Below are 12,668 nucleotides of genomic sequence, written 5' to 3' on the forward strand. Positions count from 1 at the left end.
GCTAAAACAAAGTTTTCCACTTCAGTGTATAGGAAAGCACCATGAAAAAAAATCCTGCACAGAGTTTCTCAGTCTAAGACGGGGTTAAAGCACGGTCCCACATCCAAATCGGTTTGGGTGAGGGACGTTTTTCTTTTTCAAGACCTGATATAAGTACGTTAGTGTGCACCTCCAGGTGAGGTGATGTGTTTAAGGCTGCGCCCCACTATAATTAGGTTCAAACAGCATTTTAGGTTTCGCCTACAAAACAGGCGGCTTTGGGTTTTTTTGTTTTGGTTTTTTTTTTATAATAAAACATTTTATAAAGAAAACCCGAATCCTGTTTTTATTACACTTTTTTCCTTCCACCTAAAACTGAAAGCATGCAGCTCAGAATGTTTTCCACAAAGCAGAGAAGACTTTATATAGCGACACCAAGTCGCATCGGGTCTGTCTATACAATGGGTAAAAGCTTGCACCTGTGCTTTGGGAGACTCTTCCTCACACACCTTGGCCCACAGCCATCTGGGAACGCAACCTGACAAAACAGACCATTTTATTTGTATATGTTATCAATTCCATTTAATAAAAATAATGAATTTGCTAACGTCTCCATTTAAAATGTACCATTTCTTTTCTGAAGCTGATTTCATAAAGAATATCCACCTGTGGTATGACTTTTGCTAACCTTTTGAAAGCTACAGCCGAGGAGACGTGGAAGTGTCTGTTAAATTTACAAAACAATAATTTTTTCCACTTCCAAGATGGAGCCACAACCATTTATCAGAGCCGAATCAAGGAACTGATCATAGGATTTTTGTATTATACGCTATCCTCCTTTCAGAAGAACAAAACTGAAACACCAGTCTTTTCAAGTGTGAGAACCAAAGGCTCCTAAAGAATCTCATCTATCTCTCGCTGACTTTTCTGGATCATATCTGTTTACTTCATCGGTGTCATCATCGTAATCTGATCCATCGCGGTCATTATCTGAATCTTCTTCCTCGTTCTCACTGTCGGTCTCGCCTCCATCATTCCCGTTACGTTCTCTAGCCTCAGATTCTTCCTGCGCCAGTATCTTTCGGAATACATTAAGTTCTGCCTGGGTGGAACATGCGATATTTAACAGGAAATCCTTCTCAGACTGCTTGATGACATCCTTGAGCTTGGGGTTGGACGGTAGACATTCCCCTTTTTTGTTAGGGGGCTGGAATCTACCGAGACGCTCCAGGAACTGATGGCGAACCTTCACTTCATCCAACGAGGTCACGAAAAGGCCAGAAGTTAGTATTTCTTTGTGTTTCCCACCCATACGGAAATACACATACTGTGAAGATAAAGTAATTATACAATTATCACTGCAATAACACTTGGTATTTAGCATTGTTAAGAAGGGGAATTAAAGATCGCATTAACCATAATTAAATTATGTTAACTTTTTGCACTCTTTGAAGTACTGGTTTTAGTTTGTGTTACATCTCGCACGATAAGATTCCCGTCTTTAGAGAAAGCTTTAACCAGACTCCAAAGAGGGGATGTTTTACATTATTTTAACCCTTTTTTGGTCAGGTAATTCCTAAGTACTTAAAAAAACATAAACAAGTTAGTATGGGGAGAATGCTTATCAGCACAGCATTGTAAAACTATCATTTAGTGCACCATGACAGGAGTAAAAAAACAAAACAAGAACAGTGCTAAAAAAAAAAATTAAAAAAAAAAATCTGTGGAAAGCGAAGGGAAGCTATTGCACCCTTTGACAAAAATACATGCGTGAAGTATGTTGGCCTCTGATAAATCACCTGAAAAATCTCCTCAAGGTAGTCGGGATCCTGTGTCAGGGCTTCAGGGTACGTATGCAGGATTTTGGCGACTTGCTGAGTTGAGAACTGGCAGCGAAGCTTCAGACATTGTACGGTTGCATGGATTCGTGTGCGAGGCACAGAGAGCAGCGATGGGCACCTGGACAAGGCCACCTGAAGAGAGCCTTCAAGAAAAGACATACATTTCTAGAGAAAGAACTAGACCCTTCGGAGAACTAATGAACAGAATACATCTACCACACACACTAACTTAACAGCCCATAACATCTTTCCATTGTGAGTTACTCGTTGCCACAGACATTCTCATGTAGGACAACGATCGCCCTGCATATGTTGTCTGACCACAGAAACTAGGCTAGAAATAACCATATAGCCAAATACATTATCATTTAGATATTTCCAGATAAAAAGCTGTATTAACTCAAAGTAGCTCAACTTTATAAATATAATAAAACTCCTACTAATTCTGGGGTTCTATGAAATACAAATAGAAACACACACACAGACACAGAGATACCTGCCATTCTACAGTGGTGCCCTCCACTTTGAATTTAGCCTAAACACCTATAGATGTGATCCTCGGACAAAAAGTATTGGGCTATTTAGAGCATACAAGAAAGTAGCACCCATGGACATAACACACAAATACACAATTAGTTATTCAGATTTTATCAGTCATCATGTTACCTTCTCCAAGTCCAAGTCTCCTGAGATTCTCCGTTCGGTCTCTTAATTCCTTCCCTGATAATCTGAAAATCTCCGGACGGGCCTCCAACATCTTCAATGTTTTTTCACTGTCGATTCCAAGTAGTAGTAGCTCCTTGATACATGCCAATCTGTGCTGGGGGTCTCCTTTGGTGGATTTCAAGGACTGGATCCTCCCAATTTGTTCCTCGGAAAACCCTAAATCCAATAGATCCTGTGTAGCATACGGAACCCTGGAGAGATGCCTCAGACATAGGCGATAACGGGGAAGGCACAGAAAGTGGCGAAGATACATGGAAACCTACAATGATGAAATGATAGGATATATTAGGGAAACAGCTTTAATCACAATACCCGATAACAAACCATCAAAAGGACAGCCAGTAAGATAATAGATAAATCCTTAATTTAGAGAAAGCCCCATCACACAGAAGAATGTGTTTTTCTTTAATTTCTTCACATAAACAGCTTTTTCTTGAACCTGAACAGCTGCTCCGTTTATTACTCATGTAATTACAGCATTGTCACAATGTTTTACTATTCGATACACAGTGATTAGTCCCCCAAGATTTCAGTTCTGAAAATCTTAAATTTGAACAACATTTTGAAGATGTTAAGGCAAAATATAATATACCAAGACAAGCAACTGTTAAAAAGGGAGACAGGATAAGAAAAAAAAAGTTTATTTAGGGTACATCTTAAAAAGTACATTAAAATAATATGTCTAAAAAGGCTTACAGTAATGGTTCAGAACAAAAAGAAGAAAAGCAGACAGAAAAAAATATAATAAAAAAATGGGAAAGCAGACCATGCAAAACAAAGTCTATGTTTTATATAATTTATACTTTCTTACAGACTTTAGAGATCCCCCCCCCTGCCCCCCCCCCTGCCCCCAGGAAGTTCTTGGACATGAAATTCCCATCATCCCAATAGTACGGGATGAATGGAAATTTAAGTAAAATAGTTAAAACTTTTTGGTCACTTCCAGCCTAAAACTACTGCCTATGATCATGCAAACTATAAATAATGGCATCAAACATCCAGGCACGGAGTCGAAGACTAGTATTGCCGATTGTTGGGGTTGTTTCAACAATTCAAGTTCAAGCTGTAACAACAAAAATAGTTAACATCAGACAACAATATATACAAGATTCCATAAAAATCTGTAAAATTTATATTTATAAATGTAGTTTGCTATACTAAAACCAGTGTGCCACACACACAAAATTACCACTATCATTGAATTATATGACAATGTTATATGCTAAAAAATAAGCAATTCTGGTGCAAATTGCTATAGCTAAAGCAAACACCAGAATATTCCAGCGCTTTCCATAGTGATTTGTCAACACTTTTTGAAAATCAATGATGCAAGTAATACAAAAAAAGTGTACACATATACACTATATAATGTACATATATACACTGTATATATGTTATACATTCAAATAATAAGTTTGAATTACATTAAATAAAATAATGACCTGTAAAAAACTCTTTTATAACCCGCTCTCTCTGCGCTTTCCCTTCTATTGTGTTGCCGTCTTCCATTTGGTCTTCGTTTTGATCATTAGGTCTGAGGTCCTGAGCAACGTCTATAGTGTTATTTTTCATGATAGCAATATTGTGAAGTATGCAGCACACAACAATAATTTTGCACACTTTCTCAGGACTGTATAGGAAGGCTCCACCAGAATGGTCCAAACATCGGAAGCGGCTTTTTAACACACCAAATGTATGTTCCACAACGCAATGAGTGGATCGGTGAGCTGAGTTGTATTCTGCCTCTGCGTTTGTCGCTGGGTTGCATACGGGAGTCAAAAGCCAAGATTTCACACCATAGGAGCTCTCACCTGCAAACGACATTTTATTTTTATTTTTCACACTTTCAAAACAAAAAATGCCACATATGCCTATCGCAAAGGCAGACTATTACGCCTCCTTTACCCAATATGTATCATCTAAAAAAAGATTCCTGCAGTCGCATATTTCTGGTGCTTGATTTTATTAGTGCATCCAATACGTGAACATTTGCATTGTTATTAATGACATTCAAATCTCTGAATCTATACTCAGAATGGAGAGGGCGACACTAAGAAGATGGTACATAAGTGGAAAAGTCTTCAAGCAGAAGCGGTAGAGACTAACGCGGTACGGGAATTTAAACATACATGGGATAGGCATGTGTTTTACTCCGATCTAAAACGAGACCAAGAACTGATTAAAGTCAGCGTTGTTAAATCAGGAAAAACAGCAGATGGGCCAAAGTGTTCTTATCTTCTGTCAAATTCAGTGTTTCTGAATAGAAACATGTTACATGCAGCTCTCTGATAGTTACTTGAAATGTGACAAAGTATCAGTAAGAATAAGATTTACCACAGAAGCTGGAAGATCTAGAGCAAATCATGTCTATACAGACAAAACGGAAAGACAAGATCATGGATATATCTATTAGATCATCAGACATGAGGACAGAAACCCACATCCTACAGCTGAAATATATTTCCAAGACAAAACTTATTAAAGCCTCCAGCCAAAATGCACGTATGCAGCGCAGGGTCCAAACTCACCTAATAGCCACCCTCCGTTAAAATCTCCACTTTCAAATCTTTCGTGTATCCCGGACTGTCTCAAAATGTATGAATTGCGTGTGGATCCTGGAAACTGGGAGACCACGTCTAAAATGTTCATATTTGAATCACACACGACCTGTACGTTGATGGAATGGTAATGCATTCTGTTGCGGTATATTTGTTCTATTTCGGCAGGAGGAGACAAGGCCACGTGGGCACAGCCTATCGCACCAACTACATTCGGAAATCCTGCTATGCTTAAAAAGCCATCTTTGATACGTTCCAAAGACGCGTCATCGTTGGGATAGTTAATGAATTTATCAGCGAGTTTGAGAATGGCGGATATGACTTCTGAAAGGGCACGGCTGAAAGTGCTTTGGGTTATACCTCCAACTTCTGCCACCGTGCTTTGCAACGAGCCGCTAGCAAAATAATGCAGGGCACACAACAGTTTCACAATTCCTGGAACGGCATTGCTTCTTTTTGTTGTGGATATTAAATCGTCCTTTATCAGCTCATACAGAGACATGATGGCATCTGAACTGAGGTGGTAGCGTGATTTAATATCATGCTCGTTAATTTCAGACAAGTTCACTCGCACCGGGAATATCCGTTGTCTCCGTCGTCTTAAAGACTGCCTCCTGTTATTTTCTCGGATGGGCCTCTGCTCGTAATGCACCGGCTCGTATCTCGGCTCGCGTGGCTCAAGGCGGGATCTAAGCCTTCTCAAAATCAGATACGGTATTCCCCAAAACATGCCGTTCAAAGCGGGTGTTCCTGTATGTACAAAAAAACAAAAATATAAACTGACCGAGCACATGCATTGTCATTAGGAACCAGTGTTTTAAATGCGGGTGTCATCTATTATTTACATGGTTTAATATTTACTTAGTATATTTCTGCTTCTGTAAATAACTAAATCCAACCCTCTCCTCAACACACACCTAACGGTCCAGGATTAAGTTATCACTCAAGTGTGTCTACAACACACAACACCTTAGACACACCTGAGTAACACCTAAATCCCGGACTGTTAGGTGAGCGTCGAGGAGACGGTTGAGAAGCCCCTGTGTAGAATATCCCTGCCAAAAATCACCATCTGCTACCAAAAACTTGTAATATGTAAAGTAAAAGCTATACTTACCGATATTGCATACAATGTGACTCCTGAAGGACAGGTAAAGCACTGTATTCACATTGGTGCCATTTCTTCATGGTACAAAACAATTCTATTCTCCCATATAAAGGGATTCACTACGTGTCCCCTTTCCTGAACGCACGACGAGGACAACGGATACATTTCTAGAGAGAAAGGCGAGAAAAACCACCCTGATATTTATGTACATACAGTTTGTGTGCTTTTTAGCACACAAATGATTAAAATCATTAGTATCGTTATATAAAAACATCACCTTCTGTTATCAAGTATTGCTCCTGACTTGATAAAGAGAGAGGACGACGAAGTTCACATATAAAAAAAAAAAAAAGGAATAATCACAAACCACAGTATTTCGTTTTTGTATTTGACGTGTTGTGGGTTTAGTGAGTTTGTAATAAAAAAAATAATTTTTAAAAGGGCAGAACGAAATAAAGCAGTTTACTAGGCAGTATATAACATAAATAATAGCAAAATGCATGCACTCCATCTGTGGAGAACAAAACATTTTAACATCTAATTTATTTGACATATTCGTTTATTTTGAAGAGTTTCACAAAAGCTGGTATATCAACAAAAGAAGAGACGCCGTGACATTTCTTGATGTCGGATACACTTTGCTTCCAAAACACATCAGCGGACACAGTGACTAATACTGACGCGCTCCCTAAAGAGGGAGTACATACACATACATCATACGTACATACATACACCGGGGGGGCGCGTATTTTTATTCCTGAAACAATTTGCTAATCATTATAGGCGAGTGTGCTCTGTATACAAACGTTACATATTATATCACTTATAAGTTCCCTCCGTAGACTAGTATTACTGTGCGGGCCATGGAAGAGGAAAGAAGAAAGTTGCTTCTCTTTATTCTAATGTATGTGACACGTTTAGCCAGATTTATAGAGGTCATGCAGGGGTCATGCAGGCACAATATATGACTAGATGCCAAATCGGGGCAAGAGCTAAGACGCCGAGCTTTATTTGTTTCCTCTATTTTGACATCCACGTGAAACACGGCAAAAATCATATGACGTACCAGAGGCACCTTTCAGCAGGTTGCTGCTAATCTGTCAGAAATGATGGGCAGCAGATTGATAGCTTGCTAAGAGAAGATCATTTGTTTGTAATGTCTACTCCCTGGTCAGAGATCTCCCTTTATTTTTATACTATTAACCCTTTTCTGCTAGTGTTATCCATAAAAAGCGATGACTGTGTCATAGAAACATTGAAAACGGTCACAACATGCTATTCGATATCCATGTTTGGGAAACTGATCCTCGTGGATTATTTCTGAAACATGGAGTTTTATTTTTTACTCACGTACTAGAACAATATTCATTTAAGTTAACCTTGTTATGTTTGCTATCCTTTAATTAATAGGCGACTATTAAACACCGGAAACTTTGGAGCCGTGGGGCTGCCCAGGACTATATCGTTTGGAGTTTTTTGGTAATATATTCATTTATAATAGACAATTTACAAAAGGGCTCAAAAAAGTCATTTGCACACATATGTAACTGCGGTAGTAAAAATACAGATATTCTTCCAACAATCCCAAATAAGATGAAGTCAAAAGTCAGAGAGCTCAACGACGGATCACAAGCTCAGAAAAGCAGGTTCCTCGTGTCGTTCTGTAGTGGCATGTCTAAAAGTGGGTTCATTCTACTTTTTTTTTTTTTATATTGGTTTTAATAGAATTCTTACTTTTGTATTCTCTTTTGTAGTACTCTGCTGGCACCCTATAACTAAAATAATAGCTCATATGAATAATAATTATAAATAGTAATGAATACACCCCACACTGGCTTATGGCTTCATAACTCTCCAGAGAACGCTCTACTCAGCACATCACATCAGCTTGGTGGGTCTTTGAGCTTTTTACCGAACGTCTCTTTGGAGAAATATCCGCCGGTATGAATCGTTCGGAATGTCTCGTCTTCTTTATGTCCTTCAGTTCACTTTCACAATGAAGCGGTTACCTCAATAATCAGAAGACTCCGTCTTTTCACTACTTCTACTGGACTCACCGCGTACAAAAGGACATTATCAGCCTTTAAGCCACATTCAGAGTCCTAAACATTTTAAAGGAAAGCAACCTCCTCCCCAAGTGTCTGTACTGGGCCACTAACGCTGTCACGCACTGAAGTAGCCCCTGGTGTCACCCGCATTCGTATTCGTATTCCCTCAGGCGCCTTATATAGGGGTACAATTTCCCGCCATATGCTATCATCTTTAATAAGGGATACCCCCCACACACATGTGTTTTGTCCTCTGTAATTGAGTAAATGTATTAAGTGCTGGTGTAGCGCTATTAAGAACGGCCCCGTGTCTGACACTACACGGCGGTGTATGACAACATAAAACCGCGCCTCCGACGGCGGAGGAAAGACACAAACAGCGGGCAGACCCCTCATAACAACGCAACGAAACATTGCTTTAAACCACGTTAACAACTCACCATATTAACGGTATGACAATCCAAGGAGAAGCAAAGCCTTTACTGCATCCTGTACGGACGGACCCACATGTGCGGTGCACCGCGCAATATGTTCCTCCACATCCTGTAAACACAGCAGGCGCGTTGGTTCCGCACTCATTCCCGTACGTTTGTACTCGGTAGTCCGCGCCCTATTATTACTGTTACTATACAGCCATGCTCCAAAACACATTTTTTTTAGCAATAGTCAGCATTAGGAGCATATACTTTCCTACGTATACGGACAATGGCTGTTGAACTTCTATAACCCTGAATAACCGAGTATAAAACCCCATCCAGCTCTGAAGTCACCCGGTCATAGTATATAAAAAGTCATACTGGTGCAGAGATTGAAGATCTTATCGCTTTGGCAGATGAGGAGAGGGTCCAAGGATATTTATTGGTTGCTATGGTGATAAGTTTTTCACTTTAATCACACATCCTTGTGTAACATATAAAGATTAGTTTTGCTGTGAATTGGCAATTCAGTGCAGACGTTTCAGTAGTTGCTACGGCAATTGCTTTTTTACATAATCACCGCAATGACAGTGTAAGGCGCCTTAAAAAAGGAAAAATAATGTCTTCCTGCACCAAGCTAATGGTGTGAATCGAACACACGGGGCTTGATGAAATGCGATGTCTTAATCTTTAACTGGCGGCAGCGGCTGTGAATAAATAAGTATAAACAGGTTTGCCGTTCTTAAATCTGGACTGTAGCGGTTAAAAAGGCTGCATTGAGATCAATCGGAAACAACTCCCTACAAAGCAATTTAACCACGTACGGTTTAAGGCAAGAAGCGGGAAGAGACGAACCACTGGTTTTAATCTGCTGTCAAATGCCATGTGTCTGATTCAATGGGGTGTGTAGCATATTGGCGTGTCTTAAACGAATATGTTTTATATGTATAAATCACAAAAAAAAACATATCTAGAAATCTTTAGACAGGTTTGTGCAAATAGTAAATTGTCTCGCTATATAGAACAAAGAATGTGATTCGTAGATGCCTTCCACTGGAACCATTGACGTCATTCAGACTGTGTAGGGTATGAGAGTTGGACATGTTACGTAGCTGGAATTTGGAGATACAATGAAAACGAAATACATCAAAAACCTGATAAATCTAAAGCGATGGTGCTAGAATCCCAGCAAGAACTCCAGCCAACCATAAGTAACTCCCCACTCTCCCCATCGTAACAGGACAAAAACCGAGGAGCGGTAATGGACAACAAGCTTCTACTAAAACTTTAGCTCAGGGTAACTAGGAAAATGCTGCAACTGATACACAGAACAGCTACTACACAAAAAGGATTTGAGAACACTAGCCACACCAGTGGCCCTATTAGTCCTGGACTACAGCAAAGTCCTTTATGTGAGATATGAGATTGCATGTTCTCCTCGCTACAGAATACTGCAGCCAAAATCATCTGGGGGAAACACAAATTGTATCTCATATCTGACCAACTACATTGACTACCAGTAAAGCAAAGAACATCTTTTAAATATCTTATTCTGGACACTATTTATTTACATACATACACATCTAATTATATATATATATATATATATATATATATATATTAGTGGACATCACCAAAGTAGTATGCAAAGGAAAAACAGGCCAAGCAATCCTAATCCTTCATCCATGAGAAACTTGCTGGGGTTGTTCCTTCAGAACGCACATGTTGAGTGGTGAGGTAAAATGCTTTATCGAACCTCAACCTTACGTTAAATAAACCCGAGCTGCGCTCAATGTGATGCTAATCTTGGATTCCTTATCCTGGAAACGGCAGCTTCATCATAATTTCCGTGGGCAGCCATATGATGTCACAGGATGTTCTTTCATACAGAATGCGTTGCGTTTCCTTGACAGATTTGGACATTGTGCATGTGGAGCTACTAGCAATAATCTGTAACGTCAACTTGGGACAGCGATGGTACAACTGCCGGCCTTTACATAAGCCCGGTTTGTCAGGACTGTTAGGCAAATTAGGCACTGTTGGCAGATAAGCACTTGCCCAGTTGTAATGCGTCACACTAGATGGATGCCCTGTGATGTAGTTAAAATATGGTTGGCCCTGAATGGAATAATTTAATGCTTAACAGGAGAAGATCTTCCGGTAGGTCAAGGTATAAAACCCAAAAGGATTTCTATGAGAATTTGTTGATGTATGGACATGTAGAGAGTTGTATGGAAGTGCTATACTGTAAAGATGCATTAAGGAAATCATTTAACTAAGTGAATCAAAAGTTAAACAAGTCCCTACGCCTAGTGAAATAGTCAGCTTTAGCTGATACACGCGGGCTCAAATATCTCTCATGCATATGTTGTTTATTGCCTTATTTTTAACACGTAATTGTATTTGTATTAATTTATGTAATGAACATTTAGTATTATTACCCTGTTGAAGTATTTTTCCGGTTTTTTTCTTGACATTACTTCTTTGTTTATTATTTTCTTTTAGAAATGAGTGTTCCAGCTGATCTGTAACTACCCAACAGTGACATCTGGTGTTCCCGGTATCAGTTATTTTCTTTATGTATGTATTTCCATCAAAAAGTAGTCACAAAAATGTAATTAAAATTGAATCCTGCCCGTGAGTTTGGCATCTTATAGTACTTACCTGCTGAAGACACTTCATCGCACCGTGCCGTCCATTCTCCTCTATTTGCGTTCACTTGTAATCCTTAAAACAGTAGATCACTGGTAGGAAACGTTTCTACTGATATGGGAGTGCTTTCTGCACATGCACTTGGGGGTCTCCTTAGACCCTGCGGTAATCGCACTGGTGTTATGGGCACTGCTGAGCAGAAAATGCCTTCGATGGAGAGCATCTCCTGGAAAGATAAATAACTGGAGACAATGCATAGAGAAGATTCGAGTGAATCCCTGTATGAATATGCATGCACAAGAAAAACCTTTATTACAACTGATAACTTTAATTCAGTAGATTATATGGCTTTCCTGTATGCCGCTTCAGAAAAAGAAAAACACTATAATAAAATGGAAACTGTAATCCTGCTCCTAAAAAAAAGGATGTCTCAACCTAATCAAAATACTTCCAATAAATCTATTTAGGGACGCTTGTCTGATTTAAACTGTAAGCTCCTAGGGTCAAAGGCCTCCTTTTCTGATGTATTCATAATCTACTATACTCCGTAAATCACTAAATAAAGCATTAACACATGCTGTACATTTCAAATCAGAGTACAGTAAGTGGGAGAGAACAATTTACAGTAAACATGTTGAACATCATTTGGACAACTAGTTGCCACCTATAAAGGAGGTTCAGCGAGACCTGCCGGGTATTAGAAAGTGAGCCGGGTGGAAGCACCCAGTTGGCATTTTGTATAGGAAGTAAAAATTCTCCTAAGACTACAGTCGAGCTGCCGCAATTAGGAGAATTCCAGTAGATCAAACAGTTCTGTTTATTTTTATGCAGTACATTCAAATAGATCCTCCAGTTCATACGCTTAAAAACTGTTTGAAAGTCCATAAAAATCACATACCGTGTAAGTTATATAAAGAAATACAATATTATCTCATGTTTTAAAAAAAAAATAAGAACAAGACAGAGGATTCAAATGTCATGGAACAAGGTGAGGCTGGACAGAGAGAAGAAGCTCTAAATTCACGGCCAGCATGTTAAATCCACAAAAACCACAAACCGCACAAAAAACTACCCAAGGCCTCCAGCAATCTCTTACGAGGCAGAGTTACACTGTACCATCTAAGGCTGTGTGTGAACCTAATTATAATATATATAATAGCCTTTGAATAATGGAGCTCCCCAGGTCCCACTACTTATGTAGCTGGACAACATCCACTATGGGTGTGTTGGTAATTTACGATGGGTTCCTTTTGTAAAGAGATTGGTAAAAAAAATTTACAAAGGCATCTGTACAAAAATATTTGATTGTCGAAGGAGCTTATATGTGCGGGACTAATCTC

The sequence above is a fragment of the Sceloporus occidentalis genome, unplaced genomic scaffold (genome assembly GCF_023333645.1).
Source record: "Sceloporus occidentalis isolate IW3139 unplaced genomic scaffold, rSceOcc1.0.p SCAF_53, whole genome shotgun sequence".
Taxonomy (NCBI): domain Eukaryota; kingdom Metazoa; phylum Chordata; class Lepidosauria; order Squamata; family Phrynosomatidae; genus Sceloporus; species Sceloporus occidentalis.